Here is a 22,868-nt window from a genome sequence, read left to right as displayed (position 1 = left end):
GCAGCCTTCCCCCCTGACTTGAGTTAATAACAGAATTTACCTCACTAAGGGTAAAATGTAAAGGTAAGTTTCTGAAAATTAAAGGGTAGTCAATTTCTACCTGAGTTGCCAGACTTTACTGTTCATCTTGGATCGGATTTCTATATAGGCTTGAGTAATGTGAAATCCATTCATGTTTGGCTATTGCTATCTCTATTGTAGATTTATCAGGTTCAGCCAAAAAAGGGGCATTAACAGCCTTCCAAAAGGCTGATGAATCGCAGTTGACTGATGCATCGTGGAAGGCCTGCCAGGCTTCATATTTTAAGGCAGACTTTCTTGCCTTTAATGCCTTCTTATATTCACATCTTGCCTTTCTGATATTTTCTTGATCTTTTACATTAGCATGGAGTGCATTTTTAAGAATTTGTCAAACCACCCTTGTTTAGTGTTTCTGTTCTTTCTTACTTTCACATATAGGGTATCTTTGACAAAGTTAGAAATGTCTAAAACATTTTTTACAATTTCCTGCTGTGGTGACTTCTCATTTAAGCAGACTAAGAGCTCTCTATTACATTATTTCACAACTTTTCCCATAAAAGACCCTGGATCAATTTTTGCCCATTTAAGTGTGTATCCATTTCGTCTGTTCAAGGTAATGTTTTCCGCATAGTATATGGGGTTACCACCAGTCTTTTTAAAATTATTATGCACCTTCATTTCCATGCTGATGGGAAAATTGATCACTTAATGCAATCTCATGTGTCCTAAAATCCTTGATGTGAGTGGAATGTTTACATGAAATTAAACAAAATCTATTGTTGTGAAAGTACCTCGCCTGTTGAAAGTCGGACGAAAGGGGACCATAGGGGAACATAAGTTATTAGCAAAGCCAATATCAAATTCAAACATGATATCGTTTAGGAGATCTCCTTGCCTTGTGTGGGAAAAATAGGGGATGCATGGGCCCTTTTCATAACCTATACCACAAATCCCTTTTTCAGAATGTTGGCATATATAAGAATTAACCCCCCCCCCAGATAACACAAACATCTTTGATTGAACAAATTTGTAAGTTGTGCAGTTCCCCACTCAAGCGTCTCATGATTCCCTCGAACAATTCAGGTGGAGCATTATTATATAAATTAATTAACACGATACAAATTTATTTATCAATGTGCATACTAATGATCTGGTAATACTGGCCTGACACATTTAGAACAATCTTTCCTATGTTCAAAAGGTTCGAAACATAAGTACATATTCCCCCCGCAGCTCTACAATATGGTGATGGAACTGCTGGGGTATAGAAAGTTTTATAGCCCACAATATGAGTGGGCTTTTCCGTCTATGTCTCTTGCAGGCTAAAGTTTTCAAATGTACTAATAAAATCAAACCACAAGGTGTTCGTAACTTTAGAATTTAATCCTGCCACGTTCCAGAACAGGAACTGGCTGTTGTTTTCCTTACCTATGCATTGATTTTTTCCCTTTCTTTCATCATGAATCGTTGATATATGACCAGATTGTATAGTAGGCGGTGAAATAGACGTGGCCGTCATATTTGATGCCATGTCTATAAAAGCCTCCACGTCCATTGTCCCATCGTCATGATAATGATGGATGTTATCGTTAGTGGACAAAGGCAACCTATGCCCCACACTAAGGGTAGACTCCTCTATACCTGACAAGTCACGTTGCCTTAAGACTTTCATTTGCTGTCAATCCACTGCCTCATGATTAGCTAATGCATCAAAACGGTTGTGTGTAGGAACGTTAGACCAATGCCTATGATGCATTACTAGTGGCACCCTGTTACTAGGTGTAATATCAAGTGTTGGCCTGTAAAAGTAACCATCTTAATACCATACCCTAGGGTAGATTGGCTTCCCGTTCTGCTCAGAATCAGTTCCACCAAAAGGGGGGTTTTTAAGGTCAGCACCACACAGTCACCCTGCAAGCTTTTCCATCCCCTGCCCAAACAGCTCGCTCTCCTGGCCAACTTAAATTTGTCGAATAACCTCTGGGTAAGGCCAGTCCTTACCCCAAGCCAATGCAACGACTTGTTCCTTAACATCTCCCATAATTCATCTACCTCTTTTTGTAAAGTAGGGACATTAGTTAGAACACCACATATGGGGTCGCCGCTGGTGACTAGCATGTTAAGAGACTCTCCACCATATTTTCGTTCCCTTGCCCTAAAACGTTAGAGGTTTTAGGGATAGCTGGAACTATGGGGATGGTGGATGAGGGTGACATGAGTTTTACGTTAAAGGTGGGTCGGACAGAGTTATTAGATACAGTCAGTAATTGATTGTGGCTGCCAATGACAGACTGGATATGTTGGCGCCATTGGCTGTTTGTAAGGTTGTCCTGATTACCAGTTTGAGTTGTGGTTTTCCCATTGCCGGGAAGCTGTGTGTTGGCTAAGCACTTTGACAGCAGCTCCTCCATCGAACCAATTCTATGTGTCAGATTGTTTAAGCTTTCCCTAAGGAAGGTGTCTAGGGCTTATACTTTGGTTTTTAGTTTTATCACTTCGTTCTGTGTACGTGCGTTGGCACTATCTATCAATTTTCCCCCTTTAACTAAATGCTGTTTAGATGGTATTTTATCCTTTTTATTCGTCTTTTTATGGATTTTAAGCGGTGACTTCCTGTCCGTTAAGTCCATTTCCTCTATGATGTATGTTAGAATGTCTGGGTTCCTGGCCCGCTTGGTAGTCGGTTGTGTATCAATCTCATGATCACCACCTGATATGTTGTCAGATGTATTTATAATACAACCATTTTCAACTTGAGTACACCTTGGAACCGCGATTGATGGAATGGCCCCCTCGTTTAATATTTGTGCTATGGCTATTTCTCCCCCAGAGCCTATATGTCCTGGTTTCATTGCCTCTTCTACAATAGTGATCTGACGCTCTATAGCCCCGACAGCTGAGCAGGTTCTGACATGGCTGGATCCCTAATTGGGGCTGCTTATTGTTAGATGCGCTCAACGTTTTTCTCTTCCTCATGGTTCTATTTTCCCTGGTGACTAACAGTATCAGCCTTTGGTAGAATTTCCTTTTTGATATCAAATAGTTTAGTTACTATATATGACAACGTATATATGTAGCTATGTATAAAGGGCTAAATATATTGCAACAGCACTAAAAATAGCAAAATAACAAATAGCAAAGATCCCTACCAGTTCTGGTGATACACCTTGAGGTCAAAGTCACAGTCACAGTACCTTTTCAGGGCAAATGTTAGGGCCATGGCCCAGTCCAGTTTCTTCCGGTCTGTGATGGGCACAGACGGCCCACCCTTGGCCTGGGCTTTACCCGGGCGCTGCCCGGGCACGCCCGCACATGTCCCGCTCTGCGGGAGCCCCTGGAAACTATTAACGGCGTGTCCTGGTGCTCTGGTGATGCTGGCAGCTGCGCAATGGAGCAATGGACCCTGGGGATTGTAGTTGTTGCTCCCGCTGCACTCCTGGTCCGTTCCTCCGTCTCCTGAGCTCTGACCCCCAACAGTAGGTGAAGCTGGCTGTAATTGGGCGTCCCGCGCTGTGGGAGCCCCTGGAAAACTTTAACGGCGCCTCCTGGCGCTCTGGTGACGCTGACGCTGCACGACGGCGCAAACCCTGGGAGTGTAGTCCCGCTGCACTCCTGGTCCGCTGCTCAGTCTGCCGAGCTCTGGCGCCCGGGGGCCGCTTGCGGCCCTCTTGTCCTTTACATGCAGCCCCCCTGGGAAACAGCAGCATGTGCTGCTGTTTAGTTGCTGAGCACTAATATTCAGAAAAAAAGTTACATAAATGGGAAAGAATTTATTAACCTACAAATGAATGCTTGCCCTTTTATTTAATATTTTTTAGACCTCCTTACAAAATCCATGACCCATCCAGATCCCCTACTGCTACTCTGATGGCATCAGTGCGGTACCTCAGTCACATCACAGACCACACTTTGTGGCCCCTGGGCAAATGTTTGTGAGTACCCGTACATGGAGCTCCCTACTAAAGGAAGTGGGGTTCAAGATAGATGCGAATTTCCTGGTTGAAGCGGAAATTAGGTCCTGGGATTACTTGGTTGCTATAATAGATGGGAATCCTACAAGGTTTAAATACTATGTGGTAGTGGCTTTGCTACAAGGAATATATGCTAAGTGCACTGCCAAGTAAACAATATAGAGGAAGACTTGAATAACATGGGGTTTGTGCGAAAGAAATAGCAAAATGGTACAGCCTGCTTCAGGAGAGCAAATAATCTAAGGTCGGTTATTTATGAGCCCTTGCTTCACATTTCCAATCAATGAATCATATCATTTGTAAAGCGCACTACTCACTGTGAGGGTCTCAAGGCGCTGTGGTGGGGAATGCTGCTACTGCTCGAAAAGCCAGGTCTTGAGAAGTTTTCTGAAGGTCAGCATGTCTTGGGTCTGCCGTAGGTGGATGGGGAGGGTGTTCCAGATCTTGCCGGCGAGGTGGGAGAACGATCTGCCACCGGAGGTCGCTCTTCGGAAGCGGGGAACTGTGGTGAGGGCAAGGTCGGCAGAGTGGAGCTGGGGGGTGGGGGTGTAGAAGCTGAGTCGTCTGTTAAGGTAAGTTGGTCCGGTGTTGTGGAGTGCCTTGTGTGAGGAGCTTCAAGGTTATCCTCTTGTTGACCAGGAGCCAGTGCAGGTCTCTCAGGTGGAGTGTGATGTGGCTGCGGCGAGGGATGTCAAGGATCAGGCATGCAGAGGCGTTCTGGATGTGTTGGAGCCGTCTCAGGAGTGGCCGAGCCTCCTGCGTAGAGGGCGTTTCCGTAGTCCAACCTGCTGCTGACGAGGGCCTGGGTGACCGTTCTTCTCGTTTCAGTGGGGATTCACTTGTAGATCCTACAGAGCATGCGGAGGGTGTTGAAGCAGGAGGAGGAGACGGCGTTGACCTGTTTAGTCATGGAGAGGGTCAAGTCGAGGATGACCCCTAGGTTGCGTGTGTGGTCGGTGGGTGATGGGGCGGTTCCCAATGCGGTCGGTCACCAGGAGTCATCCCAGGCTGAAAGGGTGGATCCGAGGATGAGGACCTCCATCTTGTCCGAGTTCAGCTTCAATCGGCTGTTCCTCATCCATTCAGCGATGGCCTTCATTCCTTCGTGAAGGTTGGTTTTGGCGGTGTGGGGGTCCTTGGTGAGGGAGAGGATCAGCTGGGCATCATCAGCATAGGAGATGATGTTGAGGTCGTGACCGATGAGCGACGTGGGTGCGCGGTGCCATGTAGATGTTAAACAGAGTTGGGCTGAGGGATGAGCCCTGGGGTGTGCTGCAGATGATCTTGGTGGCTTTGGAGCGGAAGGGGGGAAGGCGGACGCTCTGTGTTCTGCCGGAGAGGAAGGAGGTGGTCCAGTCCAGGGCCTTCTCTTGGATCCCAGTGTTATGGAGGCATGTTCGTAGTGTGTGGTGGCAGACCATGTCGAAGGCGGCTGACAGGTCCAGGAGGATGAGGGCCGCCATTTCTCCGTTGTCCAGCAAGGACTTTATGTCATCGGTGGTGGCGATGAGGGCAGTCTTGTGCTGTGGTTGCTGCGGAACCCGGACTGGGAAGGGTCCAGGATGTTGTTCTCCTTGAGGTAGCGGGTCAGTTGTTCGTTGACAGTCTTCTCGATGACCTTTGCCAGAAACGGGAGCAGGGAGATGGGCCGGAAGTTCTTGAGGTCCTTGGGGTCCGCCTTGGGTTTCTTGAGTAAGGCGTTGATCTCGGCGTGCTTCCAGCTTTCCGGGAAGGTTGCTGAAGGAGGTGTTGATGGCTTTCCGGAGATGGGGTGGGATGGCTGTGCTGGCTTTGTTGAAGATGTGGTGTGGGCATGGGTCTGACGGAGATCCGGAGTGGATGGTGTTCATGATCTTGATGGTGTAGTCGTCGTTGATGTTGGTCCAGGAGAGCAGGCGGTTGATGTGGATGGTGGTCATGGGGACGGAAGTCTCAGTGGTTGTCCGGGCGGTCGTGGCGTTGAAGCTGTCGTGGATGTCTGCGATCTTGCGGTGGAAGAAGGTGGCCAGCGAGTCGCACAGGTCTTGTGAGGGTGGGACGTCGTTGGTGTTGGAGCTGGGGTTGGAGAGTTCCTTCACAATGTTGAAGAGCTCTTAGCTGTTGTGCGTGTTGTTGTCTACGCTGTCTTTGAAGGAGGCCCTTTTGGCAGATCTGATGAGGTGATGGTGTTTGTGGGTGGCATTCTTGTGGGCTGCGTGGCTGTCTGGTGTTAGTTCACAGAGCCAGATCTTCTCCAGCTTTCAGCAGGTTTGCTTGGAGGCCCGGAGGTTTTCAGTGAACCAGCTGGCTTTCTTGTTGGTGTGACTATTGGAGGGTTTCTTGACCGGGGCGAGGGTGTTGGCGCAGACGTTGATCCTCTGTCTGAGGTTGCGGGTGGCGTGTCGGTGGGTGGGCTGTGGTGAGGGTGGTGGTTAGCTGGTCTTCTGTGACTTTGCTCCAGCAGCGGCAAGGCATCTGTTGGGTGCGGTGGTGCGTGGTGGGTTTCTTGAAGGTGAAGTAGATGCAGCGATGGTCGGTCCAGTGGAGTTCGGTGGTGTGTTTGAAGGAGACTTGGGGGCTTGCGGAGAAGATGGGGTGAAGCGTGTTACCGGCGGAGTGGGTGGGTGTTGTGACGAGTTGCCTGAGTCCGAGGTTGGCTAGGTTATTGATCAGGGTGGTGGGGTTGGTGTTTTTGTTCTTGAGGTGGAAGTTCAAGTCCCTGAGGAGGATGTAGTCCGTGGAGGCGAGGGCGTGTGTGCTGACGAAGTCGGCGATGGAGTCGCTGAATTGTGGTCGGGGTCCGGGGGGTCTGTAGATGAGGGTTCCTCTGAGGGTGGTGTTGGGGTCAGTGCGGATCTAGAAGTGCAGGTGTTCAGCGGTGCTGAGGGTGTCATCGGTGTTGGTTGGGACTCTGAGAGTGTTCCTGTGGACGATGGCGATTCCTCCTCCTGCTCCGTTGGTGCGGTCCCTGCGGGTGATCTTGTAGCCTTCCGGGACGGCTAGGTCTATGTCGGGTGCCGAGGCGGGGTTCAGCCAGGTCTCCGTCAGGAAGGCGACGTCTGGGGAGGTTGAGTCGAGTAGGTTTCAGAGTTCAACGGCGTGTTTTTGGGCGGAGCGGGTGTTGAGAAGGATGCATCTGAGATGGTTGGGTTCTTTCCTGGTCGGTAGCATGGTGGGGCGGATGCGTGTGAAGCTGCAGTTCCGGCAGTTGAAAGTTCTGTGAGTGCGCTTCGGGCGGCCAGGAAGCAGGTGTGTGATCATCCGGTGTTGAGTGTGTGGAGTGTTTTGGCATCGTAGCGGTGTCGGGTGTCGTGGTGTTCGTGGGGTCCTGGCGCTGGATGCGGTCCAGGCACGGACGGGCGCAGACGGGCTTGCCTTAGGCGCGCCTGCTGTGCGGCCTCCATATGAAGGGATGTGGGAGGGAGAAGCAGCCGGGAGGCGAGAGCGGGTGGCGAATGGGATTGCAGGGGGTGGGGCCGCATTGATGCAGCGGCTGGAAAAATGGGCGGGTCAGGCGGGAGAACTGGGCACAGGAAGTAAAAACAAGTTTAGGCAAGAAAACAAGTACAGGCACAGAGGAATAAAAACAAGTCTGGGCAAGAAAGCAAGTTCAGGCACAGAGGAATAAAAGCAAGTCTGGGCAAGAAAACAAGTACAGGCACAGAGGAATAAAAACAAGTCCAGGCAAGAAAGCAAATACAGGCACAGAGGAATAAAAACAAGTCTGGGCAAGAAAGCAAGTTAGGCACAGGGGAAAAATACAAGATTAGGCAAAAACAATGCAGACAGAGCTGTGCAGATGTGTCACTTCATAAAGCGCTGTGTTACATTATATGTGCGTCAGGAATTATGTATGCAGGGTGGGCGTTCTCCCGCATCAAAGCCTCATAGAAGTGGAGCATTGCAATCTATAGGATTACAGTGTGCCACTTCTAGGACGCCACTGCATCAAATCCTCATAGCAGGAGTAAGAGTGACGCAGTGCTATAATTCTAGTCCTCCCCATGCATTGCTGGAGTTGCGTCACCCTTCCAACACAACTCCAGCAATGAATCAGTTTTGCGCCGACAAATACGTCAGTAATACTGACGTATATGTCATTTCTTGCGACATGATGTGTCATACAGTAAATATAATGCATCGATGGTGTCGCAAGGACGGCGCACTGAGAAGTGTTGCATCGCTGCTTTGTCGCAGCGATGCAACACTTCTCATAAATAAGGCCCAAGTAAGGTTGCACCTTATAATGTATGGAGTTATGAACTTTAACACACAAAAGGAGGTCCTAGGGGAGTATTTTAATGACCCAACTGCTAAACCCCCTAACTATCAGTAACACCAACAGAAATTAGCAGTGAGTCAAAGGCTAGAACAGTCATGTATCATGGATACATGACTGTTCTAGCCTTTGACTCACTGCTAATTTCTGTTGGTGTTACTGGAGTTATGAACTGCCAACGTTGGAAAGAGAAAATAAATGACAAGTATCAATAGACCATCTGCACAAGGTGGTACAGACAGCTCCACATAAGATAAACCATTTTTTCTTTACATTAAGGAAACTATGGAGATTTATTCAAAGCGCCAGTCAAGTGCACCAAATGAGAGGAGCTAGCGACAGATGACCTTCATGTGCTCATCAGACATCCAGGGCTGCAAGTATAATAGGAGCATGTGAATGTCGCAGTGCAAGGTATCCTGGGTGGAACAATTGAGGTAGATGAATCTTCTATTATTTCGGGCCGCTAGATCTGGATGTTAAAGAAAACCAGTTTCAGCATTCCTTGTTTTTTGTTTTAATTGTATTGCCTAAATTTATGATATGCAAATACTGTAAAGAATAAAGAATACTCACATCCAACCTAACAGAAATGGTTGCGCTTTGTACAAGGTAGTGCTTTATTGGATCATAAGCAGGAATCAAATACTGCCAAAAAGAATTAGTACCTTTTTCTGGAATGGTGTACATAGGCCTTTGTATAAAATGTACTATGATATGTTATGCATTTTTGTATAGTGCACTATTACCTGGGAGGGTATTCTGGCACTAAGACGGTGCGAGTCAGGCAAATCCTGGACTTAGTGGGACTACTCTAAAAGCCAGGTCTTCAAGAGGTGGCCCTTATGTGTAGCAGCAGGCCGGTCCACACTTTAGGAGCGATGAAGGAGAAGGCTCAACCACCGGATCTGATTTTACGTATGCGTGGGATGTTTGCAAGAAGGAGTTCAGATGAGAGGAAGTGTCTGTTAGGTTTGTGAAAGCAAAGCAGTATGCTGGGCCAGTGTTATCTAGTGCCTTGAAAGTGGTTGGTGAGGAGTTTGAATTGTGGTAGTTTGTGTATGGGGAGCAAGGGGAGCTCCTTCAGGTGTGGGACGGTTTTCCGAGTTTTGATTGTCAGGATGGAGCAAATCCATTGGAGTGCATGCCCTTGCACTCTGGTGTTGTTTAGGAGTGGATGAGGATGGAGTGGGAGACCATGTCAAATGCTGTAGAGAGGAGAGGAAGGATGAATGCCAGCGTGTCGTCTTTGTCCAGAGTAATGCGGATACCGTCCATGGCGGAGATGAGGGTTGTTTCTGTCTTGGGGTTGATCTGAAACCAAACTGGGATTATGAACCTACTGCAGAGCTTGACGTTTTTGGCACGATATGCAAGTCATATAAAAAGAGTGGCACAGATAAGACGCATTAAATTTCTGGCGAATAAGAGGACTAAAATTAAACAAAAATTGTCAAAGCAGATAGGTGTTGCCTACACAAGGTATTTGCTTTTACAACGTTTTACCATGTTGTATACCAACACCAAGAACACCGGAAATGAAGGAGTGCAGATGGGTGAGAGGTAAACACAATGAAAGGGAATAAAGGCAGGTGTGGGAGAGGGCAACATACAGCCACAATAGGGGAGGGTGGAAGGTAAAAACACCACAGACAATGGAAGGGAAAGAGGGCAGGTGGGTGGAAATGAGGGCTAGTGGGTCAGAGGGGGCAAAAACACGCACAATGGAATGGAAGAAAAGGAAGGAGGGGAGAAACATCATGTGGAACTGAAAGGAAGGAGGGCGGGAGGGTGTGAGGGCTTCACAGACGTAGGAGAAGTACAAATACGCACTCTGGTAGAGTGCTTAAACACAAAGAAAAAGTAGTACCTAAAAAATTGAGCATTGGAAGGACATAGGTAATGCATCCATGCAAGCAAAATAAGACTGACAATGAAGCCAACCAGAGGTAAGCATTGGGCAGCCTCTACCCCTACTAATAGAAAATAAGAGACATCACATGAGCTGTCTTAGGTAAGACCTAAAAGTAGAAAAATAAATGCTGCAGTCCTCTAAGGCACAAAGGTATGGACTGTGCAACCGAGGATGATTACACTTAAAATAAGGAAGAAACATTTCTGGAATAATTTATTACATCTACCAAGTAAAATGTGAATATACTAGCATTGCTACAGAAATCAATACATTTGTGATAAAATACACACTGCAAAGATATGAGTTCGAAAATGAGCACTTGTTAGATGATTGTTAAAACCAAATTGTAGAGTACATCATGCTCACTAGCTTTAAATAGTTTATGGCAAAAGAAAGAAAAAACCTAAACCTGAAGGTCACCAATGTTTTTGCGACCACTTTTTAGAAAACGTGCGAGACGTATCCCAAAAATAGCAATTTCTATTGCCAGCAAAAAACAAGAAATGAAATAGAGATGATTTTCAATATGATTCCAACTATTGGATGGAAATATCTTAGAAGTCCAGAAGCACTCAAGGGAATCTTGTCCTACCTTATCTGGACTTTGTTCCACCCTGCAAAATTACATTAGAACATCAAAAGGTGCTTGGAAGTTTAGTTCTTGCAACATCGAATTTGCTGGAAAGATTCACTTGAGAGAAATATTGGAAGGAATAGTCATAGGTCTGGAAATATTCAATGTGCCAATAGAAAACAGTAATCATATAATTTGTCACTGCCCTTTCCTTTTGTATGACGACATCAGAAGAATAAATATGAAATATCACACCCGTATTTTTCAAGGCATGAACAAGAACAGAACAGCATAGCTCTGTTCCTGTGAGGAATCCAGAAATGTATCCGATGCTAGGGTTCATAAACTCGCCTGGGGAACTGTTTAACACTCAGAAAGAGTCCCTAATTGCACGCACCTTCATGGAAGAGAGAACTGACAAGGACGACAAAGGACAAGATGGTCAAGCAGGAAGTCTACAGGCAGTACAATGGCGAGTGAGACTAGCATGTCGCCAACACAATGAGAGGTAGTCAGGTGCCCAAAGAACTTTGTTTGTAACAAAGGGAGAGTGAGGGAAATTTACATATGACTATGTGTGGTAGGAACTCCTGGTCCCCGTAATTAAGTTATAATAACAAAGAAGGAGTGCCTCCTTGACAGTGAGGAAAAAGGCGATTCGCTTTTCCCATAAATATGTGTTAACAGAAGCACAATAGTGCCCCAACACCGTTCGCAGGACAGTACTAGTCCTTTAAAAAGACCCCTCACTCACCAACCTGGTTGGTGACATGCTTCATCATCGGGGTCCCACCCCATAGGCCGAATGCCTACAGGGTGTGCTACGACACCTGATTACAGTGGAGCGGGATATTGTTTTTTTATATGTGCTAACTATGCATGTGTGAGGGTATATTAAAAAGGGCCAGTACTACTCCGTTCAAGACTTTATTCTTGAGCGTCTGAACCCTAATTAAAAACAAGTGTGGCACCTTTGCCCAACTAGGAGGGCTTTGGTGTCTAGAGAAGTGTTATATTAAAAACCGTTATAAAAATAGCCAAGGTGCGGCCTACCCTCAAGTAATTTGCAGACCGCAAATAATGGTCTCCACGGAGGCTTCGCGTACTGGAACCGAGTAGGTTTACAGTCTTGGAACAATCTTCATTGAAATGACAGAGAATCGCCGTCTTGGTTCAACCGAAGCCATGAAGCGAGAGATACCGCTTTGAGTGTTTTTTCCTGAAATCAGGATTAAATACACCTTTTCACATTCAGACCATTATTTGCGGTCTGCAAATTACTTGAGGGTAGGCCGCACCTTAGCGTGTGCGTACCGCCCCTTGTAATACACACGGTCCTGACGAAAACCATAGAATTTTTTTATTGGTTGAAACATGTAGACCTAGTTTACTTTATTATTTCATGTCACATAGCACACTTGGCTATTTTTATAACGGTTTTTAATATAACACATGCATAGTTAGCATGCATAGAAGCATGTCACCAACCAGGTTGGTGAGTGAGGGGTCTTTTTAAAGGACTAGTACTGTCCTGCGAACGGTGTTGGGGCACTATTGTGCTTCTGTTAACACATATTTTTGGGAAAAGCGAATCGCCTTTTTCCTCACTGTCAAGGAGGCACTCCTTCTTTGTTATTATAGCCCAAAGAACTTTGCCAGTCTCGCAAATCTTAATGCAGAACTTCGCAATCCATAAATTGAAGATTCGATTTTCTTCTCTTTATCCGACATCCCATGCTCCCAATTAGTTTTTTACTCCACTTTACTTTTAGGTAGACTGACTTTCATTCACACTTGTTCTGTTATTTTCTTACAATTCTTTCTTCCTTTGTCCATTTTCTAACTTTTGTCTTTTCCACACTTATTGTAATTTCCTTCTCTTTTTCTTAGTCTTTTAAATTGGACTTAACACTATTTGCTATTAAAAAAGAAATTCAGATTTTGTCACATATCTGAGAATCCAATTATCAAAACGATCAAACCCAAATAAAACATTTGAAAACCATATTTGTTTTTAGTTGAGCTATTTCAGCTGGACCACTGTTGTTGAAGGTAGCTTACACAAAATAAAAAAGCCATTTGTGACATTTTGAGGACGGGCACATGCAATTGCAGTTTGTAATGGCTTGATAGCAGAACCTGTAGATATTCCTTCGACAAGCTTCTCTTCCGCAAATTCTGAGATCATCCAGTAGACCTTGCATAGTAATTTGGAGTTGTTTCTGTAATTGTTATTATTTAACTCCGATTCCTGGCAACCCAGGTGAATGTTGAAATCCCCACATAAAATCAGGGGAGTAGACCATGTTGCCAATTCAACATTCAGCCCTTCCAATACTCTTGCTTCATCTAGATTCGACCCATACACCGTACAAACTACAACCTTGGCAGCCCCTATCACACAATCGGTGATAACCCATCTGCCATAGTTATCAGCCAGTATCCTCCCCATACCCTAAATTTCCTGTCATGCCAAGATAGTCCCCTATTTGTGGTAGCCTGTAATGACCCAGCAATCAGTGTATAGCCAAGCTCTTTCAAAACCCTGTGTTTACCCCAGAGAATGTGTGGTTCCTGTAAGCATAGAATGTCAGGCTTCATAAACCGTAGATCCAACACTACCCGCTGACTTTTTCCACTACTGTTCAGGCCACACACATTGAAAGAACAGATACATATCCCTACGGGCGTATTCCTACCCCCCCCCCCCCCCCATACCTAACTGCAGTTTTACCAGGCATATGTCTCTTCTATTAGTATTAGCAGACCTGAAGCAGTCAAGCTTCCTCTTGCCATGAATTGATTGTTTCTCCCCAAAAACACACCACCCACTCACCCTGACCCAGCCCTGTGCCCCCTTCCACCTTCCCCCTTGCCCCCCCAACCACAGCCTTCACCATCCCCCTACCTTCCCCAAAAACAAGACGATAGGACCCAAGGTCCTCTGAGATGGGAAGCTCCCCTGCCACCCTGTATCCCCCCTCCACTTGCCTAACCTACCTACCAGAGATAAAAATAAAAAAAAACATATGCTACGATCCCATCCCCGAATCTCCTACATTTATTCCATGAAAAAAGAGAAGAAAGATAAAAATTAGAGACAACCCTAATCATTAGATGGTTCGTCTATACGTGAGCATTTTAACAACCCCGAGGTACCAAATCCTGCGTTTAGAAACTGTCCTTAAATAGAGTGCGAATACTCCTTAGCTTGCACCTCTGATGTAAAAAGGCATGTTTGCTCCATATAGACTATTTTGGGTGTAGTGGGATTCAACAGAAAAACTAGCACTCCCTCGCCTTGGAATGTTGTGATTAATTGGCGGAGTTACCACTGTTTTTCCACCGTTTGGTGGCAAAAATCAGTCTGACAAGGAACTGAGTACCCTTCCCCGCCTGCTTCCTATCCAGTAGTCCTAGATCATATACCTCCTGGCGAGCCAGGAAATTATTCCAGCATATCAAAATAGCCTGGGCTTAGGAGCATGTTGCCTTGCTTTAACAGGTAGATGTTTAAACGGAAACCAATGTGCCTTTTGGAGTTAATGGTCCCAGTTCCACACTGATGGTTCAGGAAAGGCCTCAATAAACAACTCCACCACAAATTTCCAAATATCCTGTCCCTCAATTACCTCTGGAATGCCCAAAATTCTCAAGTTATTGAGCAGCAGGCGGCTCTCTAAGTCAACCAGTTTCCATTGGGTGTCATCCATATGTGTTCACATGGCTTCTGTAACAGTTTTCTGGGCTGCTACTTCATCCTCAAGGGTGGATAAGCTTGCCTCTGCTTCATTGATCCTTTCCGTGAATTGGGTACAGGATTTTGCGATCCTCCTGACCGCGTTCTGAAGTTTCCAACAGGCACCGTGTATTTTCTGACTCTACATTCGGGTCTCCACTCTGTGATCCAATATACTTTGGTATATCGCCGCCAGAGAGATCTCTTCATCTGGTTTTTCCAGTGGGATTTCTGCTGTGTGACTGGAAGAGGCCCCCACATCGTGTGCCATCCCAGGTGACAAAGAGTAGTCCCATAGCAGAGTATCTGTATCCTCTGGTTGTATCACCTTTTCCATGGGTGCCCGCATATTAGGCACCGCCATCGGGCCCATATCGTCTTGCTCCAACTGCATGCTGCTCAACTCGATGCCGCAGTTGCCGAATGACTCTTCTTGTGATTGTATTCTAAGGCCTGCCTCGATTTCATCGTCTGAGGAGTCAGAGGGATCTGACATAGAAAAATAATTTTCTCCAGAGTCATTTTCCTTCCCTACATCCTGTAGATTACCAGCGGATTCTGCCCCTTCCCCTCTAGCCTTCCATCTGTTATGCCTTTGTTCAGGGGTGGTCCAGCTTGTACCACCATGGTTGACTCCGTAGACAGAGTGTGCTGTACGAGATTGACCTTACCCTCCTCAGGATGTGGGGATAGAATCTTTTGATTTTCCACCACTCCTGGCTTACCACCCTTTCCTTAGAATTCAAGTTGGACCTGGTTTTACTTTTATTTAGCTGCTCCGGGGATTCCATAGTGGGCTGAACATTTTTCAGGGGCAATTTATTCACCTACGCAGGATCGGTGCTTTGCAAGACAGCCTCTGAGGTTTTCCAAGCACCCAACAGTGGATCTTGTGTCATTGTGAATTTCCTGTTTTTGGCAGACAAGAATAATGCGGGAACCTTTTCTTTTCCCCACCTGCTCACCTCCATGAGAGATGTCCACATTTACCACTACTCCCTCCTGGGCACCAGCTCCACTATGCTGCACACCGAGACCGGCACCTCCTCTGCCGATCCCAGCTGTATCCGAGGCCTCCCGGGTCTTTCCTCCTCTGGCTGACTTGGGCGGCATGATGAGTGTAGTGACCCAGAGTCACAGTCAGCAGTCTAGTGTTTTGTATGCCCTACACTAAACACCCACCCACCACTGATGTCACTGGTCAGGTGACACAGTTCTAATAAAAGAGGCCGAGCGCACGTGCTCTGGGCCAGTTGTACCTTGTAGCTGATGGTGTCTGTGTCAGTCCTTTACAGCATGAGGGCCCAGGGCCCCCAACATAACATTGGCGACGAGGAGGGCGGACGCTAGCCACGCGTGCTTAGATATTATTAATGGACATTTATTAAGCGCCTGGTTACGCCACTGGCGTGTCCCCGCGCTATGACAAGTGTAGTGACTGTCCCCCCTCCTCCCAACCAAGCTATCTACTGAAAAGGTGCGTTTTTAGTTTTTTCCTAAACTGGACTTCGGAGGGTTCAAGCCGAAGATCCAGCGGAAGATTATTCCAGCGCTTGGGAGCAAGGTATCTGAAGGATCTGCCTCCCATACGAGCTTTGAATATTCTTGGGACTTTTAACAGCCCGGTCTGCGAAGACCGAAGACTGCGTGCAGGCTCATAATGGGCTACTAGGCTCTGGAGCGGAAGAGGTGCTTTGCCATTCAGAATACGGTGACAGGTAGCAAGGGCCTTAAACTCCACTCTCCTCTCTATGGGGAGCCAGTGGAGCGCTCGCAAGGCTGGTTTGGCAGATGACCTCCTGGGGAGTCTAAGGACCAGCCGCGCTGCCGCGTTTTGAAGGACCTGCAGGCGGCCGATGACCCTGCCTGTGGCCCCCAGATAAAGCAGATTCCCATAATCAAGTCGGGAGGTGACCAAGGCATGCACCAGTGTCTGACGAGCAGAAATGGGAAGCAGATCTAATACTTTCCTAAGAGCTCTCAGAACACTGAAGCAGATCCCTGCCACCCGACCGACATGTGGGCCAAAGGTGAGGTCCCTATCCTTCCACTACGGAGAAGCTCCGTAGTGGAAGGAGTGAAAAAAGTGGTTAGCCGATGTTCCCCTTCCATTCTTGGGGATTCCAAGGGGGCAAGGCCGCTGTCCGTCCTCTGGGGGAAGGAGTTATATATGTTGGAGACCTTGGTTGCAAAGTACTCAGCAATTCGATTGCAGCCCTCCGTGGTGCAGAGTTTCTTAGGTGCTATGGCAGATTTTCCTATTGCAATAGATTTATAAATAGAGAAAAGCTCCTTGGTGGACTGCTTAGCTTCCTCAATTTTATTGCAGTAGTACAATGATTTGGCCTTCCTAATCAGCGTGTGATAGGCACGTCTGCAATCTATGTAAACTGTTTTGGCCTGCATGGAGTATGCAATCCTCCATTGCCTTTTGGCGCGTTTACATGCAGCTTTGGCCGTTCGCAAATCCTCATTGTACCAATGTGCCGACCGTTGCACTCGGCCGCCTGATTTCGCCATACCCAAAGGTGCCACCTGATTCAGGGCTTCCAGAATGCGCTGGTCCAGGTTGTAATTAATTTCATCAGCCCCATCGCCCCCAGGATGACCTTTCTCGGTAAGTGCCAGATTGAATTTGGCCTGGGAGAACGCTGTCCATCTGCGCCTCGGGTGTTTATCAGCGGGAGGGTCATTGGGGCGAGGTCCCTGAGTTTCGATGGTGAAGGGGACGAGGAAATGATCGGACCATGCGATAGGAATCGGGGCTTGGGCTTCCACTTGACTCCAGTTAGCAAAAACTGGGTCCAGGAGGTGGCCCAACTTATGGGTGGGTTGCGATACCTTCTGATATATATATATATAAGAAAAGAAAAAACCCGGAAAGAAGAAGGGAAGTGCCCATGTGCAGGGCACCCTCCCGGGGAAGCGCCGCCGGCCGCCGTGAGGCCTGCAGGGCGTAAGCCGAGCCCTGGGCCTGCCTGCAGACAAGAAGGTGACCGGGAGCCTACCCCACACCTTCTGAGCCAAGCCTGCACGGCCCCTGCGTGGGGTGAAGAGGAGCGGACCGACCGGAGCCCACCCGCGTCGGCCGCGACTGAGCCCCTCTGATTGGGGTGAAGAGAGAGCCGTGCAGAGCCCACCTGCATTGGCCGCCACCGAGCCAGGACTAATAGCCAAACGCTACGACCTCCGCGGAGCCCACCCGCGTGAAGGAAGCCAGCCAGCCAGCCGAAGGTGAGCGGAGGGGGCCGCGAAAGCCTAAAGCGACCCCCGTTACTATATCATAAGCGGTGCCTACCCACATGGCCGTGGCGCCCTGACGAGAGGCCCACAATTAACACAGATTAAAGCGGAGCCGACGGAGCCCACCCACGGTCATCCGCAAGGGCCCAGGTGAATGCTGCCAGAGCACCCCCAGTGAAGTGCGGCCGACCCTCCCCCACCCTGCGCAGCGTGTGAAGGGATCGGATGCTGCGGGCGGCGGGGAGAGCAGTGAACGATGTCCGCATCGGGCAAGAAGGAGAGCCCTCAGAGAAGACGATCGTAGTGTGGGCAGTGACAGTAATCAGAAGCGGAGCCCACCCGCTATAAGTACTGACTGTGCCCCAAACAGTGCAGACATCATAACGGCAGCCAAGCAAGGCTAGCGGAGCCCACCCGCGGCCTGCTAACAGCGACCCCTGTCCCGCGTGTGAATGAGGCTGTGGCGGCGGGGTGACGGACCCCCAAAGGAGCACCAGGAGCTCGAGCGGAGCCCACCCGCAGCAACACGAGCCCTCCACATCGCCCCACAGACGCGGAAAGGACTGCGGCAAAGGAGCGCCGAAGCGCGAGTGCCCCGACAGTAGCTTTGCCCCCGCGCACTAAGAACTGAGGAGAGGCTGCGGTGCGAACAAACCATCAATAGGAGTGCCCGCAGAGTGTGAGGAGCTGCGGGACACCGAGATAGTAAGCGGAGCCCACCCGCGAAGCGAAGGACCTCTGCACCGCCTCGGTGCAAGCAGTGTGTGGTGTCAATACAGCACCCCCCTCCACGCGCGCACAGCAAAATGAAGAGCGTGCAGCCGCCGGGGCAGGGGAAGGCAAGGAGGAGTGTGAGAGTGTGAGAAAAGCCCCGCAGAGCTATGTGAGCATGAGCGGACACCGCACAGAAACAGCACCCAGCCTGCAGCGCAGCTAACATTGCCCCAGAGTGTCTACAGGAGCGCCAGCACCTCCGCACACCAAAAAGACCCTTTCACTTGCCTGGTCAACTCGAGTTCGGTGGCCTAGGCGGGCCTGCCTCTTTGCTCTGGAGCCTGCTCCTCACCTCCCGGCGGGGAGTAGCGAGACGAGCGTCAGGTGGAGACCTGCCTGGCCAGCAGAGCCATCTAGTGGCCATTTTGAATAACTACGCCCCTACATGAAGGAATTGAGTAAATGATAGCAGAATGTAAGGCTCCAATGAAAGAAAGGTCGTATAATGTGTTCAGGCCAGATCTGCTCCAGGTAGCAAGGAACAGCCCGCAACATTCCTGAACACCTTTGCCCGAGTGACGCCCAGAGACAGATAGAGAACCACCTGCTGGCAGGTGGCCACTCCCAAGAAGAGAGGAACGCACCACAAAGCACAAAGAAGGCTTGCAGCAAAAGACTACGAAGGGCAGCAACCTGCACGCCGTCACGTCCAAAGAAGTATACAAGCCATCACACCGCCGAGGAAGAGAAAAGGTAATGGCGCAGGAGCGCGCCAGAAGCATAAAAGAACGCAAACACACCCCGTGAAGTAACGGGAAGCGACTTGAACACTAAGAAGCTCGGAGCGGTGACGTAACCCTCCGCACCCAAAGAAGCACAAGAAGAGCGTGGACAAAAGCGCGCCAACGCTACAGCACCGGAACGGAGCGAACAGCAATCAAACAGAAGACAGCAAAGCGTGAGGACTCACGCAGAAGACCACCCGGATGGTCTCCCGGAAAGAAAAGGAGGAGATGAACAGTCAGTTGGTCGCCCAGAAAGAAAGGAAGAAGATGACCAGTCAGATGGTAACCCGGAAAGAAAAGGAGAAGATGACCAGTCGGATGGTCACCCGGAAAGAAAAGGAGAAGATGACCAGTCGGATTGTCGCCCGGAAAGAAAAGGAGAAGATGACCAGTCGGATGGTCGCCCGGAAAGAAAAGGAAAAGATGACCTGTTGGATGGTCACCCGGAAAGAAAAGGAGAAGATGACCAGTCAGATGGTTGACCGGAAAGAAAAGAAGAAGATGACCTGCCAGAAGGTCACGACTGCGAAGACCTGCCAGAAGGTCAAAGCAAAAGTAACTGAATAGTCTGACATGAAGACCGACGTGAAGTTCAAGAAGAGGTCTGATAACACCGACCCGAAGTAAAGGAGTAGCGACAGGAAGAAAGGTGCGATGCCTGTTTTTGGTCATTGAAAGAAGAGAAGGCGTGTCCTAAGGGTAGGACGCAACCAGGGAGACAAGTGTGGAGTGCACGCCACACGGAGATGGCCTGGGTAGTGAAGACCAGAAATGGGACCGACCACGTCGTGAAAGGAAAGGAGGAGAAGAAGGGAAGCGAGTGCCACGGTGCCACTAGAAGATCACAAGAAGAGAAGAGGTGTGACCAGCCAACTCACACAAACATCAGGAGAAGATGGCGACATGCACCAGAACACCGGAGTGCAGTGGAGAACAAGGCCTGGCAGGAACACCGGCGGCAAAAGTCAAAGATATCCACCTACAAGCCATCCATCCATGTGGCGATCGAAGAAGAGGGCAAGTTTGGACTGTCAACAACAATCTACCTTTGGGGTTGAGCGGAAGATTGGATGGCGAGAGTGCTCACACATCCGGCTGAGGAACTGACCACTCCACACCAACCCGTGGCAGCCCAAGAAGCAAAGGCCTCAAGGGACTCTGGTGGCAGCAAGACCCACTGAGAGGAAAGCTTCGCGTGCAAGAAAAGTCAACAGCGTAACCTTCAGGTGGAACTAGGACACAACCGTGAAGATCGTGGAGCGCCCCGCTCACGGCTCGAAGGCTATGGTGGAGCAACATGACAGAAAACACCAGTCCAGTGGAAGCCTGGCAAAGAGGTCCTCCCGGACATCTTGTGAGAGAGGAATACCGGCGAGAGGGACATCCTAGTGAGAGGGATGTATGCACCTACTCCTTTCATCTGCCCAGAAATACTTTGAAGCCTGCCCCGAGACATCACCAAGGACCAGGACTGAAGAGGAGAACCGAGAAGACAAACAATACTCGGATCACGTCACCCTTCTATCTAGCTACCAACTGTCACCAGTGGTGTGAAGCAAAGACAAGGCCAAGGACAACGTCCAGGCGGCGAAGATAGGACCCGCCGAATAACGGCAAACCATGCCACAGTGACTCATGAGTCCTGGATGCAGTAACTACACCATCTGCGACCTGCAATCCACCAAAGAGACTCACTTCAAATTATAGAGTCCAGTGTTATATTGTATGTACATTTTCTTTCCCACAGGTTGAACTTTGTCGTGGGGTTTGCGAACTGCACTTTTTTCTCCCACAGGTTGGACTTTCTTTTGTTTTTAATTTTCCCCAAAGTTTGGGAGGGATGTAGTGACCCAGAGTCACAGTCAGCAGTCTAGTGTTTTGTATGCCCTACACTAAACACCCACCCACCACTGATGTCACTGGTCAGGTGACACAGTTCTAATAAAAGAGGCCGAGCGCACGTGCTCTTGGCCAGTTGTACCTTGTAGCTGATGGTGTCTGTGTCAGTCCTTTACAGCATGAGGGCCCAGGGCCCCCAACATAAAAATGAGAGGAGGCGTGGCTGAAGCATGAACAGAAGAAGACACACCTGCAGGAGAAGCCGGCAACAGCCATGGAACCGCGAAGGCAGGGAGCAGACCACACGAAAGAGTCTCCAAAAATCAGGCCAAACTTTTTTCCCCCACTGACGGTACCAACAGCAATGTGGGACATCCCAGGTACGTGGCGGTTTTATCGGACGCACTTAAAGCTGTGTTTGCTGAGTAGAGAGGGATGGGGGGGCGGGAGCTTGCTGCTTACACGTCCGACCCAGTAGACGCCATCTTGCCTCTTAACGAGGGTGCACAATTTTTTATGTTTTTAATAAAACACATCAGGTATTTCATTTCATTTAGTGTTTGCTTTGTGGTGTTACAAATACAGACACATGGATCTTTGGTATACTTGATACGAACGATTGCAAGTTTTATTTATTTTTATTAGTTACTGAAGGGAATTTAAAATTTTCTTGGAAATACCTTTGATGAAATTACTTTTAATGCCTAAAGGGTCAAGACCCCAAAAACCACAGTACCCCTTCCAATATTATACAGGACATAAACATACATCAAAACAAGCAGGCCTTTTGGCATTATCAAGGTTACCACATTTACAGACCACTTACTACATGTTACAATGCATCACCGGACCACTGGTTTCAGTAACCATAATCAATCTGCAATCAATATAATTAATAAAGCATTGCAACCTTTCATGTAAAATCATTACTGTCAGCAATAACAGCACATTTAAATAGAACATTATAAAAACATATCACATGGCTGTGTCTTTCCATAACCAACTTAAGTCTCACAATCTGCAGTCACCGATCCCACCAATGGAGGGCGCTTGTAGAACAAATCATTCCAGCCTTAGGAGTACTCAAATTGTAAATAGAAAGCCAGAGGGGTCATCATTTCTTTGACCCAGTAAACTTAGGGTCCATTTTTATAATTTCTTGGGATAAAACTGCTGCACTCCCACAGCCCACCCAGAATGCTGGTGGTGCCTCTGCCATCCTGGTGCCACCACGTGAAGTAAAGCTTTTAAGGTTCTTTAGCCCTGCAGGGCATTATAGGATGCTCCCACGGGAGAGTGTATAAATAATGAGTTGCTTCTGCTGAAGCTTTGCTTTTGGTTGGCGGTGTTCTTTCCTACCTAGGTACCCTTACTTGCTTTTAGGTTGGGGGAAGCTTGGGGAGCCCACCACGGTTGTGCCTGTTGGCTCCCTGCCAAGCATGCTGCTGACGCAGTAGTCAGCATTTTGTTTCTCCCCAGCCTGCTCCATGTTGGCAGGGTGTTTCCTGTGTGATGGCAGCCTTGCTCTCCCCGACACAGGAACAGGAAGAGGGGCCAGTCCAAAGCCACTGGGGGGAGTGCAAAAGCTCTCCCCCGGTTTCTTTGCTCGCTTGGGTACGGAGATGGGCTAAAAAATGGTCCTAAAAGAAAAAGTTTATAATACAAAGAAAAACCAAATTGAATAATAACATAAAATAAAAGCTTTCTAAGAAATATGGTTGCAATCACTATGAGTGGCACAAGTGATTGTTTGAATTGAGTGAATAAGTAGTATCAGTATTGGCATTGTCTTGCGTTTGATTCTTTCTG

This window comes from Lissotriton vulgaris, chromosome 3_1 (genome assembly GCF_964263255.1).
Source record: "Lissotriton vulgaris chromosome 3_1, aLisVul1.2, whole genome shotgun sequence".
Classification (NCBI taxonomy): Eukaryota; Metazoa; Chordata; class Amphibia; order Caudata; family Salamandridae; genus Lissotriton; species Lissotriton vulgaris.
The sequence above is the reverse complement of the archived record's forward strand: the minus strand, read 5'-3'. Positions refer to the sequence as shown.